This window comes from Xenopus laevis, chromosome 3S, assembly GCF_017654675.1.
Source record: "Xenopus laevis strain J_2021 chromosome 3S, Xenopus_laevis_v10.1, whole genome shotgun sequence".
Lineage (NCBI taxonomy): Eukaryota > Metazoa > Chordata > Amphibia > Anura > Pipidae > Xenopus > Xenopus laevis.
Window position 1 is genome coordinate 107,725,775 of NC_054376.1, and position 19,866 is coordinate 107,745,640.

The following is a 19,866-nucleotide window of genomic DNA, read 5'->3' on the forward strand; positions in this document are numbered from 1 at the left end:
CAGACAATTTATGTTCAGTTAAGGTGTAAGTTTAGGTAACCTCTAACACTATGGGGGTTATTTACTAAACTCCGAATGCAAAAATCACGAATAATTTGTGATTTTTTTAAATAAAATCTGATGTTTTAAAAAAAATCATAAATTTTTCGGAATTTAATAAACCCCTAGGATGGAAAAGTCTGAATCCGAAAATCCGGCATCTCAGACCTGTCAAGGTTGCCTATAAGTCAATGGGAGAAGTCACAATGATTTTTTGATGTGCGTTAAGTTTTGTGCAATACCCTGAAGTTGTCTGAGTTTACTGTGCTTTCTTGTGAAAATTCTGAAAGATTGTGAAATTAGTGAAAATTGGATGAAAAAATCCAAAAAAATCTTTAAAATTGGATTTTTTCCCCCAAAGAAAATTGTGGGGAAAATGTGATAATAAATAAGTGCAAAAACCCAAGCAAGTTTGATCGGAGTTTGTAGCAGAAAATATTGAGATAAATTCAGACTTTGATAAATAACCCCTGATAATATATTTTTATATGACCACATTTATATGAGACTAGCCTAGTGGTTACTTGTTACATTGTAAACTGGGAAGGGAAGTATGCCATACAATGCCAATTCCCTGGACCCCTGTTTCATTAAAAATGTAATATCTATGCAAGTGTACATACTTTCAAAAACTGGGGTTTTAGTTTCAAAGTAATAATAGTAGAATTGGCAAGCCACCATACCATGTCAAGATAAATTTCACATGGGGGTCCTATTTGTCAAATTATCCATAGGCTGGCACCTCCCTGTAAGGCAGTATTTCCTGGGAAAAGTGTCTCCTGACCAAAGCACTGGTCACAGGCTTGCTCTTCCCCTGTCCAAAACATTGGTCTCACAGGCTTAATCCTCCTGCTTGTGACTTTCATAGATAGATTGTCCAGACCAGTGATCCCCAACCAGTAGCTCGTGAGCAACATGTTGCTCTCCAATCTCTTGGATGTTGCTCCCAGTGGCCTCAAAGCAGGTGCTTATTTTTGAATTCCATGCTTGGAGGCAAGTTCTGGTTGTATAAAAACCAAGTGCACTGCCAAACAGAGCCTCAATGTAGGTTGACAATCCACATACAGGCTACCAAATAGCCAATCACAGCCCTTATATGGCACCCCAAAAACATTTTTCATGCTTGTGTTGCTCCCCAACTGCTTTTATTTCTGAATGTTGCTCACGGGATCAAAAGGTTGGGGATCCCTGGTCCAGACCAATACCCATTTTTGTAAATAATTTGGACAGATCAATTGCACTTAACCCTGGAATACTCCAATAACTCCTCCTGGTATTTAAGTATTATGCCACATACATATTTTGCTCTGCTGGTATTAACCAGACGTTGATAATGCAGTTGTCTTTTACTTCCTTTATAATCATATGGATAACAAGGCATGTGTTTGTCAGCATTGATAGGAATGCCATGGATAGCAGCAAAGCTTGAAGGAGGGGCAGTATTACCCAGGCTTAGCCCACACAAGGGGCATTTAAGTGAAAGGGAGGGATAAATCTGTTGGGGGAGTAGGAGGCCATCTTAGAGCTAGGTTAGGAGTAATTGGCTGACATTTTTAGTTAGGCAGCTGAAAGAAAGATTCACCACCCACCCTCCCTAGTTGGGGGTGGTCTTTGTTGTTTTCATAGTTGTCACGTATGTGATGTTGGAGGACTAGGGTAAACTAGTTATTTAGTTAGTTGGAAAGTCAGTTAAATTGCAGTAGGTCATCCTTAAGGTGGTCATACACGGGCAGATTAACGCTGAATATATCGGACTGATTCGGCAGTTTATCTGCCCATGTTTGGGGGTTCCCGACGGGCCCTCCCGATCAATATCAGGCCAAAAATTGGCCAGATATCGATCGGTCAAGTTTGATTCTTTGTACGATCCAGGACCACATTGGCTAGTTGATGCGGTCCTGCGACCCGTCGGAGCCCATTCGTAGTATTGTAATCCGATCGTTCGGCCCCAGGGTCCAAACGTTCGGATTCATCCGATATCGCCCTGCCGTTAGTGGGCATATCGGGTTAAAATCCGTTCATTTGGCGACCTTGCCACACGAGCGGATCTTATAGTGTATGGCCATCTTTACTCATGGTATCTGTCGCAACAAGGGAAGGGGCTAGGGTTGTGAAAAAGAAGAACAGGGCTATCTAGCACTCAAGGAATATTCAGGGCCAAAAAAATAAAGTAAAAAGCTGTATTTATTAGTTGATGTTAAAAATGTCACATCTCATGTGTTGTCCTTTTTCACATATACTGGTTTGGCGCTCCTAGAAGCTTGGGCAATGGGGCTGGTGCACCTGGACCACCTGATTCACATTTATATCTACATTGATATTTTGTAGCACCCTCTTTCTTTTGTCTCAAAGTGGGCTAGGGTTGCCACCTTTTCTGGGGCCGGAAAATGGCAGTTGGGCGGATGACGTTGGGGGTGGGGGCAGGACTGGTGACATCTGGGGTGGGACTGAGGACATGGCATTCAGCGATTGGCTGATCACCATGTTATTATGGTCAATGTCCTGTCTGGATTTCCTAATTCAGAAATCTTAACAGAAAGGAAGAAAATTTTGCGAATTTCCCGCAAAATTCGTGACACAGCAAAAAATTTGTGAAAAATCGTGAACTCGGAAAGTTCACGCAAAAAATCAAGCGATTCGAACGTTTTCACGGAAAAAAATTTAGCAAATCGAACATTTTTCACGAAAAAATCGAGCAATTCAAACGGTTTCACAGAAATATCGAGCAATTCGAACCCTTTCACGAAAAAAATCCAGCAATTCAAACTTTTTCACGAAACAATTGTGCAAATCGGAAAATGACACGAATTCGTGCCAGGCCAATATTTTCGCCCATCACTATTCACAAGGACAGCCCTTCCAAATGCCGGGCTGTCTGGGTGAAGTCCAGACAGGTGGACGCCCTAGAGTGGGTGCTTTTCATTCTGCTAGGAAACATTTATGCCGGTAAGAAAGGTATTTTTCTGGCGGGGTGGTTTAACTGATAAGGTGCGTGACCATTATTGTCAATGGAGTTCAGGAATGGATCGCAGGCTCCCGGTAAGGTGAAGGCTTTATAATGAGTACAAAGTGGCAGGGTTTCCTCTGAGCCAGGATGTTTGCAGCTAGAGGATATTGCTTCTGGTTATGTAAGGGCAGACTTAAAGGGGCTCAGGTGATTTTAATGTTTATGCTTTTACAATGTTCAGTGTTGACGATGAAATTGTGTAATGGGCTTTGGATGTATTTAATATAGATTAATATGCTGTTCAATTGATGATTTGTATTCCTGTAACCTTAAAAAAGCTGTGGCCAGTAGGAACATCATTGATGTTTGTGTTTGATGGGTCTACCTAGGATTCTAGGTAGACCCATTTTTGGTCTGGATCAGCCAAGTACATCAATGGCAAAATTAGAGCAATGTCCTGACAAGCTTTTCCCTGGCAAACTTTTGAATATACAATTCTATAATTAATTTGAATTCTATTATTTTTTCGAGGGCTGTGCTTCTACCAATATCAATGCAGGATAAATTAATACATTTATACACATCTAATAACTTGGTTATTTAATTGTAGATAAATTGTAGATTCCTGCTTAAATATTCCCTAATGCCAAACTCTTATAGTAAGACAAATTAATTCCTACTGTTTTTTTCAATAAATAAAGATTATATTTTCAAAAATGAAACCATTTCTTTTTAATTTCAATACATTTTTAAAACCTCTTTCTACTAATGTTTTGTTATCTTAAAAATTGCATACAAACTTTTGGCAGAAATAGATATTGTAGAACTTCAGTATATCACATAGCATGGATTTTTCAAAATTGATTTTCAAATCAATTTTTACTGGCCAATATATTAAAAGTTGTAAAACCTGAACCAGGTGATAACCCATAGCAACCAATCAGCAGTAAACATTTGCTGATCAGAAGTTTGAAAGCAAACATCTGATTGGTTGGAACAGGTCACTAGAGGTTGTGCCTTTTGATCACCTCATGTTTTGTGAGTTTCAAAAACATTTTGGGAAATAAAGCTGAGAAATATTTCAGTTAAACTTTGAAAACAGGGTTGGGAAGAGGTCATAGGGCCAAACATGTTAGGGGTCATATTTGAGAGGCTATGTTAAAAATCCCAGTTACGCCTACTGACACAGGGGAATCCACCTCTGAATTAGGATGTAGCTCCACAGGAGTCTTCGTCAATCATTATCATTTTAGTTGCGTCAACGAATTTGTGTCTGACTCAGTGTCTCTCTCGTATGCTGAACACCATACATGACACCATCTGGATTTAGAAAATATTCATGGCAATTGTGTCTGACACTCATCGAAGTGCAACTGTATTCATTTTTACACACTGAGTGCAAATGCATCAAATGCATCCCCACTAGTGAAGGCGCGAATTTATGGCGAATTCCCACGATTCACCAGTGAATATATTTACAAAACCGCAGAGAAAATTCACCAGTAAAAATTTGCTGGCGTCAAAAAAAAAACATACGCAGGCGCCGTTTTGTGAATTTTTTTCCGAACCAAAATGCCCCAAATTCACCCATCACTAATCCCCACCTGCCTACCACAAAGATTCTAGAATGGTGGGTGAAATGGTGCATTGTGGGTAAAACACACAACAATTGCACTATAAATTGCACTTATTCCATGTCGCAAAAAATATTGTTTTATTTGCAAAATTGCTGCTTTTCAAAAAGAAACCACTAAATTACAATTTCAACTATTTCCCAATCAAGGGCACCAAAAATGCATTAGAATATAGAATATTTGTGTAATCTACTTTTAGAATCTCGTTAAAGTGATTTTTTTTTTTTAGGAGGTAAACAATTCCACTCTCAAATGCCAGTAAAACTCACAGATGTATAGTAGGTGTAAACATTAACTCCCAAATTTTGATATTTTAGCTGTGTAAGTGTCAGGAAAAAACTTAGGGGCTTGTTAATTAAGCAATTAGATCATTAATATTTTGTTGATTTTGGTGTTCTTCTTAAGAAAATACAAACCTAATGAGATAGCTATGTATGTTCTAATACCTTTATGAACAATTAAAACAGCATTTAATGATTACAGACATTTTTCATATAATCAGCTTTTTATAATTTGCATCTTATTCAAAGCAAAAGTTTATGCATCTAACTAAATTTACAAATACAGCTGTAGATTGCCCCTGAACTGTAGTGATGTTATATTTACTTCAGAACAGCATTATTTTAAACAAGAAGGTATCATATTATATCATATTTAAATAGAATAAGTGCCTAAAAGCTTAAGATAATATTAAGGGGATAGGGGCATAAAGGGATAAAGCTTAATGTAGATCATATAAAACAATATACAAGTCAGATAGTCCTTCTGTCTTCACAATATGAGCATGTGCTAATCTATTGCATATGGGGGTTCACTCTCCTATTTTTGTTTTGGTGTTTGATGCTAGTGATGGGCGAATTTGCGGCGTTTCGCCGAAAAATTAGCGAATTTTGCGCGAAACGGCGAAAAATTCGCGAAACTGCGCCGTTTTTTCGAATTTTCGCGGGCGTTTCGCGAATTGCGGGCGTTTCGCGAATTGCGAATTTATTCACTGGCGGCGAATCGCGCAAATTCGCTGCGAATTCGCGCCTGGCAAATAAATTCACCCCTCACTATTTGATGCATCTCTGCCCTGTTGTAAGAAAAGACACACTCCAAGAGAACTTCATCCTCAGCCAGAGGGTGATTGTAGTGCATTGAAAGAGATGTCAGAAGCAAAGATGGCATTTACAATGTGCTGCTTCTGCCTGGACAACTCCTTGTTTTTCAGTCTTGGTTTTAGAAAAGTCAGACCACTGCATTTGGCATTTTAAACTTTGTGGCAATACTGGTGCTAGAACTGGTTCTAGATTTGCTTCTTTTTGTGTGTGCTACTTCCAACTGGCTACCGTTACATTTTTTCTAAATACTGCCTTAGGGACATTTTTGAAATAATAGTAAATTACAAACATGTAGAAATGTATGGCACGCCGGATATATTTATTCCCCAATTATTACTAAAACTAGGTTGTACAATGTGTGCTGTATGTGCATGGAAACTGCCTAAATTACTTGTACCTGTCCAAAGTAGGACAATACTTGCCTGTTTTGCTATGGTATTACTCTTCTGTTAATTTCACACATGCTTTACCTAAGCAAGAATAGAACATGTCATAACAATGAATGCCATAGAACGTTTGAATAATTTGATACCAAATATACATGTATATTACATACATGCAGTAGTTCATGGTTGACACTTAGGGGGTTATTTTCTAAAACTCAAATTTTTCTCACTCTATTTAAAAAAAAAAATCTGACAAACTCCCAGACTCAAATCCCCTTTATTTATAATTAATGTTTCTCAAAAAAATCGGTAGGAAAAAACGTTGGTTTTGGAGTTTTTATTAACACATAATTTTTTTCACTTCGACGGGGGTTACTACCTCCAGAGACGCGGCACCGCCATGGGGGCTTCCTTTGCCCCCTCATATGCAAATTTGTATATGGGCCAGTGGGAGCAGTGCCACGTCTATGGATGTGCTAACCCCTTTCGTGAACACGTGGTCTGGTACGGCAGATATATTGACGATCTGCTATTTATATGGGATGGTCCTTCACATTTAATTGATGAATTTCATCAATACCTTAACGAAAACCTATATAATTTACAATTATCACTGGATCACCACAAGAATACTATCACCTTTTTAGACTTATCCTTAACAGGAAACACTACCACTAAACGTATAGACACTGAAATTTTTAGGAAACCCACGGCGGGCAACACTATTCTAAAATTCAATAGTTGTCATCCTAAACACACTTTGAATAGCATCCCTTACAGCCAGTTTGTAAGATACCGTAGGAATTGTAGCCAAGATGCCACATTCAACCTCCAATCGCAACATTTGGGCCAAAGATTGCAAGAAAGAGGGTACCCCAGACACCTCATAGAAAACGCACAGGAGAAAGCTAAAATAGCTCCTTTAATGGGGGAGGGTAGAAATGATATAGGACGTCCAATCCAGGACCATATAGACCAAACCAGATCAGATAAACATAAAATGTTTTTCGTCACCGAATTCAGTGAGGAATATGGCAACATCTGTAAGATTATTAAAAAGTATCTACCTATACTAAACGGTGATGCAAAAATGTCGGAAATACTGTCCCAAACTGAGGTAAAGTGTGTTCCAAGAAAGGCACCCACTCTAGGCAGTATTTTGGCACCAAGCTTGGTTTCATCGGTTCCACCGAAAATAGCAGACAACTGGTTGAAAGTGAAAGGTACATACAAATGTGGGGCCAACGTCTGCAAAACATGTCAAGTGATCTCCACAGGCCCTGATTTCAAATCCAATGTATCAGGACAATCCTTCAAAAACAGCGGGTTCTATAATTGTAACACTAGGAATGTGGTATACCTACTGGAGTGTGGTCACTGCAATAAGCAATATGTGGGTCGCACATCCCGCATTTTGAAGGATAGGGTAAGGGAGCATATTAGAAGTATCACCAATAGGGAGGAGAATACACCAGTGGGCCGGCATTTTAAAATATGCTCACCCATTGGTTTAAAAGACCTAAAAGTAAAGGTAATTGAGAAAGTACAGATTCCCATTAGAGGCGGTGATATTGGTCACAGATTAAATCTCAGAGAGGCATTTTGGATCCTCAAACTGGATACAAGGATCCCGAACGGTTTAAATTATAGACATGACATTAGTTATCTGTACTAATGTGTGATATAAGGGGCCCTTTACCCATTGAGAAAGCCTAATAGGCCATAGGGGTGTTCATTGGTCACACTCCACTAAAATCCCTTCCCAGTCCAACTCTTCTAGTAAGTTTTGAGTAGAGGTACAAGATAACAATACTTCCCTTGCCCCATAGACTTCCTTGATAGTTTGTTTGGTTTTTAAACAATGTATACAATTTTTAGGAAACAAAACAATCTTTTAAATGTCCTCATGTTTCACTTGTTTCAGGTTTTTACGATTTAAATAAAGATGTAATTTTTATGTACGCCCACTAGAGGGCACTAATACCTTGTGTATAAATAACCCAGTTGTAACAAGTGTACTGCTTACCTATGATTAAGGGATAACTCCCGAAACGCGTAAGGTGTCATCAGCAGTTACTCCAATAAACCCCATTTCAGAAGTGCCGTCTGCCGTCTGCTTCTTCGCATCTTTGCTGCTTCCACAGTGGGGACACTGTGAGACTGAGCACCTGAATCGTGGGAAAACGGTGAGCTAGTGCGGTCCTTATTCTTCTTTCTCACTCAAGGAAAAAACGTTGCAACAAAATTGAGTATCAATTCAAATCTTTCTTATTGAAGCGTCATGACGTAATCGCGCTTTGGCGCAAAGTTTGAATATTTAAAGGGGCTTTGGGCTAGAAATCATTGCCCTCTGTTAGGTCTAATTTGATTAGTTCCTGGTGCGATTTTGTCTGCGATTTCCCTGGTTTTTGATCCCTGCCTGTCTGACCTTGCTGAATTCTGCCAATACCGTCTTTTGCCTGCCTTACTATTCTTAAACTATGCCTGAACCGACCCTAGCCTGTCTGATCTTATATGAACTCTGCCTGTACTGACCACTGCCTGTCTGACCCTGCTTGAACTCTGCCTGTACCAACTCAGTCCTGCCTGACCACACTTTATCATCTACTCCTTGTGAAGTTGGTGTTGCCTTCCATCCTAAACTTGCATTATGAAGGTGCCCCTTTGCTTGTCCAGAACGCTTTGCATACAAAAGTTGGTTCTGGTTAGGCATTTGGAGACAAAGAACCAAAAAAAAGTTTATTACTTCTTTATTAGATAGCAATAAAAAGATCTTCACATCTACTATATTAATTAAAAGATTGTTACACTAGATTAAGTAAGCAAATGAATTATATAGATTACTATTGTACAATTGTGGTGCTAAGGGAAGTCTTAATTATAGAAGACAAAGTAGTTGAATTAAAAACAAACCGAGTAGATTCAAATTATTTTATTTTCATTAAAGCTGTTTTATCGTTCAATACAGCCTAAGGAGATGCAGAGTAGAAACATTCCAGTCTTATATTTCTAATGTATTTCAGCATAGTTTGTTTTTTAAAGAAAGACTATCTTTGCTTAATCATTTTAGTTGTCGTTAAGCTACTTGAACACTTCAACAACAACTGACGGTCTGCAGGTTGGGTAATTCTCTTTACTGCCTGGAAATGTAGATATTCTGGCAAATGCCAGAAGGAATTCTGTAAAGTTGTTATATACTTTTTTGGGCTTTATTACTATTATTACTGTATAGGGATGGGTGAAAATTCACCGGCATCGAAAAAATGTTGCCGCCGGTGTCAAAGTTTTTTTTCGACGTGGCTACAGGCTTAACGCCGTTGCCGATTTTGATGCCTTCACTGAAAAACGGACTCCCATTGACTTTATTGGGTACCGAAGCTTTGCTGCCGGCACCCATTTTTGACGCCGAGGAATTGTCGTCGGCGGCAAAATTGCCGTTTCGCAAATTTTTGGCCAGTTTTGCGAATTTCCCGCAAAATTCTTGAAACTGCCGAAAAATTCTCAAAACGGCAATTCGTGGTGAAGTGGGACAAATTACACTACGAATGGACATAACTACACTACGAAAGTCAAGCTTATGCCATCATGCCCGTCAGTGCTATGGCAACACAATTGGGGGAATGTAATTAAAGTTGTTAATGGAAAAAAATATTCACAATGCGAAAAGTTTTACCTTTGCGGGAATTCAATATAGCTTTGGCAGTTTACTATAGCTTTAGTGACCTCTTCCAACAGTGGAAGGAGGTTTGTGAAATTTACATTTTGCTCCAGTTGGCAGTGAATGTAAAAAAAAATTCTTACTGAAATTATATCGCAATAGTATCAATGCTATCATGTTTGCTCCAAAAGAATAGGACACCCTCAATCACTTCTTAAAAGTGTCCAACTAAAATTCTCAATGCGCAATTAAAATTCTCAATGCGCAATTAAAATTTTCAATGAAATAACAGTTTATTACTATATTACTGTTAGATCTTTAATGTTTGGTAGTTATGAATTCCTTGTTAAGCAGACTGATAAATGTAAGTACCTTATAATGATAAACCTCTGGTTTCTAGGTGTTCATACGATGAGAGAAGAATCCTTAGGGAATCTGAAGAGAACAGTGGAATACCCAGGGAAGTATACCTGTAGGCGGGCAATATTCTCAGTAGAGATGCATGATCTTAATGATTACTTCTTTCCACAGATAATTGATGCAGAGTTCCCTTTTGGAGGTAAGTATGCACAAACTCGAGGACGACAGGAGGACCGACAAACCCAGGAACAACAATACAGTCTTTGATAGGATTGGCTTGCATGGTAACATGGATCAGTAAAGGGTATTAGCACAGTATTTAGCTGGAATAGTGTTGCAGAAATACAAACTGTTAGCAGGATGATTGTTGCATTTCAGCTAAGATTATAACACAGTCTTTAGCAGGAAAAGTGTAGTATGACATATAGTCCCGCAAGGGTTAATAGCACAAGCTGTTACCAGGATGAGTGTTGCAGTTCAGCAAGGAATAACACCAGTGCTTAATATTGAATAGGCAGCAACAACAATCAACATCAGAGAAGTCACAATGAACAGGAGGAAGCCAAATCTCAACCAAGGAAGTCTGTGCAAGCAACTGAGCTAAACAAGGAATAGAGGGAACTTAGCAGAGTCAAGCCTTGAAATCCATCCAGCCAAGCGAGGTACCGAAAGGGAAGATCGTTTGGCGAAGTCCAAAACTGAAAACTGAGATCAGAGCCTAAGAACTGTGGTGCAATGCTTCCAGGAGCGCTAAGTATAACTGTGCACTGCCCTGTGCAATTACAAACCCTTAAAGGAGAAGGAAATTCCCTGGGCGCAAAAACCCTCCCCCTCCTGTGTTGCCCCCCTCCTCCCCCTGGCCTACCTGTCCCGCCGGGCAAATGCCCCTAACTTGTTACTCACCCCTCTGCGCAGGTCCAGTCCACGGAGCTTACAGGCGCCATCTTCTCCCAAGCGGTCTTCTTCCTGCTTTGATCGGCGTTTTTGGCACATGCGCAGTAGGAGCATTTACCGGTACGGATCTACTGCGCATGCGTCAAAAGTCACAAAGTTTTCCGACATTCGGCGCATGCGCAGTAGATCCGTACCGGTAAATGCTCCTACTGCGCATGCGCCAGAAGATGCTGATTAATCCAGGAAGAAGACCGCTTGGGAGAAGATGGCGCCTGTGAGCTCCGTGGACAGGACCTGCGCAGAGAGGTGAGTAACAAGTTAGGGGCATTTGCCCGGCGGGACAGGTAGGCCAGGTGGGAGGAGGGGGGGCAACACAGGGAAGGGGGGAGGGATTTTTGCGCCCAGGGGGTTTCCTTCTCCTTTAAAAGGCCAGGAGTGCAGACCACAAACTCTGGAATGTAGTAGCAGTGTCTAACAATTAATGCAATTTTTTTTCTTATTTGTGCAAATTGTTTTTCTCTTTGCAACTTTTATTATACTCCATACACCTCTATAGATTGTAGTTCTTGGTATGTTTTCTTTGTATTTTATTTATATCATATATAGGAGCTAAAGTTTATCTGGAGAACTGCTGGCTGGACACACTGATCTTATTTATGACATTTGATTGTTGCTGAAGGGATAATATATCACCTATAATATATTGATTGATTATAACAATGGCATTCTACAGTAGGACAAGAATAAAGTCCTTCTTCATAAAACTTTCTTCACTGTGACATTCACCACTTTTTCCATGAAAACCCAGTCTGTCCAAATCTTTTCTGTATTTGCCTAGTAATAATGTAGCCTGGGTGTAAAGGGTTTACAACAAAAAGCTTTTGTTACTGTACTGTATAACCAATGAAGTTGTAACCATGGTTAATTCAGCATAATGTCACGCTTCACTAAATGTGCCAAAAATGTTCTTTTTTCGCTCCTGCTGCTCTTGAGGTGTTAGGTGAATAAGACATACCAAAAATCAGTTTTATACTAATTTATATTCAATGATAATTGAACAGTTTCAAGAAGGGCAAATGAGGAAATTCCTAGGCATTGCATTTTGATTAAGCTGTCGTATATTTACTCAACAAAAGCAAAATGTATACTTTCACTGAACAACTAATGACCTGAATAAAGAGGTAAACATTATTCTAGACTCCAATGTGCCCATTTTTCTATTCAGTGCCCTGTTCTGACTCTCGGGCTGTCTTTATTGTCATCTCGTCTTTTTAATATACATTCATTATTTTTCTCTGAAGAGTAAAGGGTGACAACCACTTGATTACTATCATTAGCTGATGGAAATATCTTTCACAGCCAGTCATAACAGGCAGGCCTACAGATGCAGTTTTCAAATTATAGTAATGTATTATATGAAGTCATTTTTATCCCTTGTAATTTTGTCATTTAACCAAGTTGCTGATGTCCAGACAACAAGAGGGGGGAAAAACATTGACTTTTAAACTGAATCTGCATTTTAGGTATAAAATCTATGACTATCTTAGATATTGAATTTAATATAATAATTAATAAAAAAATCAGCAGATGAAGCCTTGCTAATTAAAGAAACATGCATAATTAACCACATAGGCAATCAATACACATACGTACATACTGTATATAAAACAATAAATAAATCAGTTTATATTTTCATGTAGTCAATAACTATTGCACTATGCTGAAAGCTTTACTTTAGGCTACAGATGAATAACTACAAAAGCTTAATTCTCCCTTGGCTTAAATATTTAAAAGACAAAGGAAAAGTAAAACAATAAGCTGTTCTCTACTAGTACAAACCCGTAGACCTTTTTTAAAGTTACCCTGGGCTTTAATTTATATTTGCTTGATACAAGGTCAAATTCGATTGAGACTCTTGTTAAAATGGCTTTAAATAGGGAAAGTCATACACAATCTGTTGGTTATTTATGATTATTGCTAAGAAAAATGTAGGTGAAGCTTAAACCAGAATGTTCTATCATTATACAAACTTTCCAAACTAGAGCCCAGCATTCCAGAGCTTTTAAAAGAAACCGGGGTGACTAAAAAAAGCTCTTGTTACACTGGCGATTCGCCCCTTATAATAACATTGTGATATGTGTTAATAGTTACAAGCCCTGGGTGTTTCCATTATTATACCTAAGCTTACTCCCACTTAGTAGACTGGGTGGACAGAGGCTTTTCTTTGAGGATTTAAATCCATTTTTGAGTTGTTATTAGTATTATCTTTTATTTTATATAGTCACAACATGTTCTCCAGATTTCAGAGTTTATACATCAGCCCCTGACCTAGTGCATCAAGAATGTTAAGGTTCCTAACACAACACTCACACGTGCACACGCACACACACTATGGTCAGTTTTATCAACTTACTGGCTACACTTTTCAAGTGTAGAAGAAAAGAAAAAACTCACGCCAATATGGAATATGCAATAAAAAGCAGTTATGCTTTGGAGGTCCAAAAACTTGTCAGGACCTACTTGAAATTATAACAAGGTTATAAATATATGACACCCTTGTTCCATCCATCATTCACTAATATTTTCAAGTATTTCTATAACAGCAAATATGCCCCAACCCTCACTCTTATTGACTTTAAAGTTGTCCTGTCCATCCGGTTAGTAAGGTTTCACCCGGACAGCCCTTCGAAATACTTGGCTATCTGGGTGAAATCCAGACAGGTGGCAACCCTAGCAGCAATTTTACTGAGTTTGCACTGTGGATTAGCTGAAGTTTATAGTGAAGCCCTGCAGAGCACATGGTGCATCCCAAAATGGCTGCTGTATAAGAAATGTGCCAAGTCTGAGCAGTACCTGATTATGAGTTTCTCATCACACTGCAAGGAGATTGCTTGTTATCTACTAAGGTTTACTGTATTTTGTGTTATACAGGTATGGGATCCGTTATCCGGAAACCCGTTATCCAGAAAGTTCCGAATTATGGAAAGGCTGTTTCCCATAGACTCTTTTATAATCAAATAATCCAAAATTTTAAAAATGATTTCCTTTTTCTCTGTAGTAAGAAAAGAGTTGGTTGTACTTGATCCCAACTAAGATATAATTAATCCTTATTGGAAGTAAAACCAGCCTATTGGGTTTATTTAATGTTTACATGATTTTCTAGTACTCTTAAGGTGTGAGGATCCAAATTACGGAAAGACCCGTTATCCTGATGATTCTGGATAATAGGTCCAATACCTGTACTTTATACTGTATACTGTATAAAAATCCTGTAATATGTTTCCAGGGATATCTAGTAATAGCTGCCCGTTGTAATGCAGGTGGGCTGGTGGCCTTACTGTGTACGTGGCAGTGTGTTTCCATGCTGTTTTATAGGGCTCCAGACAAGTGCACTCCACCGTAATAAAGAGTTAAAAAAAACCTAGAACAACTACACTTGAGTCCTTTTGTCAGCAACTGTGTGTTTATATGCTGAGTGAGTGTGGGGATCTGGTGCCTGTGCAGGCTGGTGCAACAAGACAAGTTACAACTTTATAAAGAACTTGTCGGTCAAAGAATCAAACTCTTGCAGTGAAACTTTTCCAGTGTCCCACCAGCCCAGTGCGACCCTGTCTAGAACCAGAAAGAACAGTGTGCAAAGTGCAATTTCAGACACAATCCATCATGTTTTTTTCCTCACACCCAGTGTAATTGGGGCTGTGAATGCTGACCATTTGCATTTTCATGCAAAAGTTTGGATGCCAGTGACAGTGCTTGCCATCAAAATATCATGTTTGCATGATTCTTTAAGCGATATTCCTCTGTACATATTGATGCTGCCACAGTGGGAACACAGCAGCTCCGAGCACAATTATACTGAAGTGCAAGAAGTGGTTTTGGATACAAGGACCATCAAAGAATAGCATCAAAGTACTGCTTATGTTTTGGCTTTTGCTATAAAATCTTTGCATGTTTTTTGTAACATTATTCTGTACCTGTGAAGTTAAGAAAGAGAAAAATACAAGACAAATTAATGGTTTAAATATCTATAATGTGGGATACAAAAAAAAATAAACTAATGCTACCATTCTTTGGCTTAAAAGATGAAAAAGGATTTTCTGAAAGACAAGCACCAATTCATTATCCATTGTAAAATAAAGAAAATGCAGTCCTATGGCTGTCATTATTGAGGAAGGACAGGCTGTTCTGCATAAGGGCTCATTTCAAAAGATCCTGTATGCAAGAGTTTAATGAATAAGCACAATGAAAGCACAACAAAGTCACACAGCTTTACACCCCTTAGGCTAGGGCCCCACTGGGAAATTGCCACAAACAGACAGGCAGATGTCAGCTTAAAATGCAGAGACTTGTGGTTCTTTCCCGAAACCCGATGTGTCTGTTCATGCCGAGCTGATTCAATGTGGAAAAGAGAGGAGGTTATTGCGCCCTATAGGGCTTATTTCAGATAGCTGATTATGTTTCCCTTGTGGCCCTAGCCGTCATGTTCTAGCACTAGTGTCCAGGATCCCTAAAAGGACAACTATGCCATAAAAATGAATATGGCTAGAATCGCCATATTTTATATTCTGAACTTATTGAACCAGCCTAATGGTTCAGCATCTCTACAGTAGTAATGATTCAAGCCTTCAAAGTTGTCCCAGGAGTTTCCCATCTTGGATTTTTGTTAGGAGTGTCTGTGACACTCACATGCTCAGTGGGCTGAGAAGCTAAGCTTAGGGGTCGTCTCAAATCAAGCAGAAAATCAAGTTTGCTACAGGGCTGATTATAAAATTCCAAAAAACAACTGTGCTGGATTTCTATTTTGTATATTGTGAGTGGGTCCCTAAGCTCAGTAAGTGACAGCAGACAGAACATGTGCAGTGAATCAGCAGAAAAGATGTGGAGCTACTGGGGCATCTTTGGAGACACAGATTCTCTGCCAAAGGGCTGTGGTTCCCTTGGTTGGTATACCCAAACATAATGTATAGCATTTCTGCATTATTTCTTTAGTTAGAGTTTAGTTCTCCTTAAACACCTTTCTCAATCAAAAATCAGAGTTTAAGGGGCACATTTACTATTGGTCGAATATCGAGGGTTAATTAGCCCTCGATATTCGACCATCTAAGTAAAATCCTTCGACTTTGAATATCGAAGTCGAAGGATTTACCGCATTTCCATTGATCAAACGATTAAATCCTTCGAATAGAACAATTTGAAGGATTTTTAATTTTCCTTCAATCAAAAAAAGCTAGGAAAGCCTATGGGGACCTTCCCCATAGGCTAACATTGGTGCTCGGTAGGTTTTAGGTGGCGAAGTAGGTGGTCAAAGTTTTTTTTAAAGAGACAGTACTTCGACTATCGAATGGTCGAATAGTCGAACGATTTTTAGTTTGAAACGTTCAATTCCAAGTCGTAGTCGAAGGTCGAAGTAGCCAATTTGATGGTCGAGTAGCCAAAAGAATACTTCTAAATTCAAAGTATTTTTTATTCTAATCCTTCACTCGGGCTAAGTAAATGTGCCCCTAAGCATTTACCACCATATAAACTAATAGGAGGATGTACATTTTGCAACTGGGCTTCTAAAGTTGTCTCTAACTTGCTTATACAAATAATCTATACCTCTATTTTGTATTATTATGAATTCTGTGTACTGTACCAATGTTCTTCTTACAACAAGAAAAATAAAGAGTAGAGTTAGAATATATCCAGCAAAAATGCTAAAAACAAATAGATCTTGCAGAGCAGTTTGATTACGGTACACAAAGATATCCCACTGGGATAATATAAATAGTACATTAGCCCATTGCACATTAAGCTTTTTTATGCCTCAACTTATGAATTATCCTCATTACAAGGCTGCTGGAAATTGCACCTCTCAAAGTCAATATTGATCTTTCCTTGCTAAAGGCAAAGGACAGATGACTTGACTAATTTTACAATGCTCTGTCTGACTTCTGATCTTAATCCAATCACTTCTGTCTAGACATTATTTTGATTTTCCTTCTGAGTTTTAATTTACAAAACAAATAACATTTATAGATGTTTCTTTTCTAAGATATGTTATAGAAAACAACCTGTTATTTCTGATTACATTCCGCACTGGATATTATTATTTCTTGTTTATTGTCTTGTATTTATGTTGCACAGACACATTTACACAGGGCTTTACAAAGATTACACATCATTCAGATCAGTTCCTGCCTTACACTCTAAGGGGTATATTTATCAAAGAGTGAAGTTCGAGATCACCACAATCTGCTATAGTTAAATACCGCCTCTCTCAATTAATTTCTATGGGATTTTTAAAGGTGTATTTATCAAAGGGTGAAATTAAAAGTTCACCATTTGAAAAATACACCTTTAACAATCCCATAGAAATTCCCATAGAGAGGCTGTATTTCATACTTGCAGACTGTGGCGATCTCGAACTTCACTCTTTGATAAATATATACTCTTTGGTTTCTATCTCATTCACACACAGTATGTCAATTTTATTAGGAGCCAAGTAACCTGCCAACAGTACATGGCAAATGTGCAATGACATCCAAGACACTAATTTATCCCTATGTTCTAATCACTGATGTGGGCTGTACATGTGAAGCCATGGACATGGCATGGGCAGGAAATACTACAAGTGGGTGGTGGAATGGGTGGTGGAGCGGGTGGTGAAGCTTCCCTACTGAAAGGTGATAGATTTAGGGCAGAGACACACGCAAAGATTTGGGGAGATTAGTCATCCGGCGACTAATCGCCTTTTCTTCAGGCGACAAATATCCCTGAACTGCCTCCCTGCTGGCTAGAATCTATATCGCTAACGGGATGGCACTCGGAGCACCTCATGAGGAAACTTCGGCCTACTTCGGAAAACAAAGCAATACGAGTGCCATCCTGCTAGCGATTTAGACTATAGCAGGCGGGAAGGCTTTTTGGGGAGATTAGTTGCCCGAAGAAGAGGCAATTTGTCACCGGGCAACTAAATCTCCCAAATCTTCACATGTTTTTCTGCCCTTAACAGACAGAATGATGCCAAGTGCATCTAAATGTTGCTTGCAAGATTACTACAGCCAAATTGCAGACTAAAATCATTTCCAAAGAGTCTATTTTTATCAAATGATTCAAAAATTTTATCTCTGTAATAACAAAACACTATCTTGTACTTGATCCCAGATAAGATATAATTAATCTTTATTTGAGGTAAAGCAATCCTATTGGGTTTATTTAATGTTTTATTTTTTAGTAGACTTAAAAGTATAGAGATCTGAACTTCAGAAAAATCTTTCTGAAGTTTTGAAAAAGCTCAAGATCCCGAGCATTCTAGATAACAGGTACCATGCCTGTACATATATTTTTGTAAAATAACATTGTGTAATCTGAAAGCAGCTTCCTTTGACCATGCATGAATAAGCTACATTAGGGCACTGATGCAAAGTAGCCCATTGAAGCTGAGATCGTTCTCCTTTTGGATCTGGCATGAGACCCAAAGTGAGGGTAAAATTTTTAGATTTTACCGCAAAATTCGCAAAACGGCAAAAAATGTGCGAAACACATTGAAGTGAATGGGCGTCAAAATAATTTTGATGGGCGTCAATTTTGATGCAATTTTTATACTCACGCCTATTTTGTCCAAATGCATTAAAGTCAATGGAAATCTTAATAATTTTGATGCGCTACAATTTTTATGTGAAACTTTTTTAGTTGTGGCGGATTTTTCGCTAGCATTGAACAGTGGAAATCCTCTGCTTATTCGCGCCTGGTGAATGTATTTGCCGATCAAACAAATAATTTATGCTTTCAAAGTTGGCTACAGGGGGTCACCATCTTGTAACTTTGTTAAACATCTTTGCAAGACTAAGGTGCCGATTCACTAAGGGTCGAATATCGAGGGTTAATTAACCCTCAATATTCGACTAGGATTTAGCGCAGATAGTTCGATTGAACGATCATTCCTTCGATCGAACGATAAAATCCTTCAAATCGAATGATTCGAAGGATTGTAATCCAACGATCGAAGGAATATCCTTCGATCAAAAAAAGTTAGCCAAGCCTATGGGGACCTTCCCCAGTTTTTTTTAAAGAGACAGTACTTCGGCTATCGAATGGTCGAATAGTCGAACGATTTTACTACGAATCCTTTGATTCGAAGTCGTAGTCGAAGGTCGAAGTAGCCCATTTGATGGTCGAAGTAGCCCCAAAAAAACGTTGAAATTCGACGTTTTTTACCTTCGAATCCTTCACTCGAAGTTAGTGAATCGGCCCCTAAGACTGTGCACATGGTCAGTGTGGTCTGGGCTGCTTAGGGATCGTCATAAACAAAGCTGCCTGAGTTCTGCATGACTGGGATGTAAGGCGGGGGCTCCCCCCTAAGTATGATTGTTTCCCTGCAGAGCAGTTAGGGACCATCTGACAATTCCTATCCACAGCAGTAAATGAAGGGAGAATTTCACTGCATAAAGTCAGGTTTCTTATAAAAATGGTACACATTTTTTAATTAAAGTATATTGGAGATAGGTTTCTTTTTTATTAACGAAAATAAAAAATGAGATTTTATTTTTTTGCCTTTACATGCCCTTTAAAGCAACTCTGAGCAAGAGTGCATTGGGGACACCTGAAATTTTGGAACTCAAATAAGTAATTTAAAGGTAGCCAGTATCATAGGAATGTAAATGAGCAAGTGCATCTATCAAACACAACTTTCTTTGAAAAATATCTACCAAAACAATGATTGCTCTAATTTGTGAACTGTGCCATGTAGTAATTGATTATTATTGCTTCCCCTCAAGGAAGAGAGTTGAGATTTATGGGAGGATGAAGGGGGGAGAGAATGAAACAAAATGTTTTAAAATGTTGAAACGACAGATGCTGTTATTAT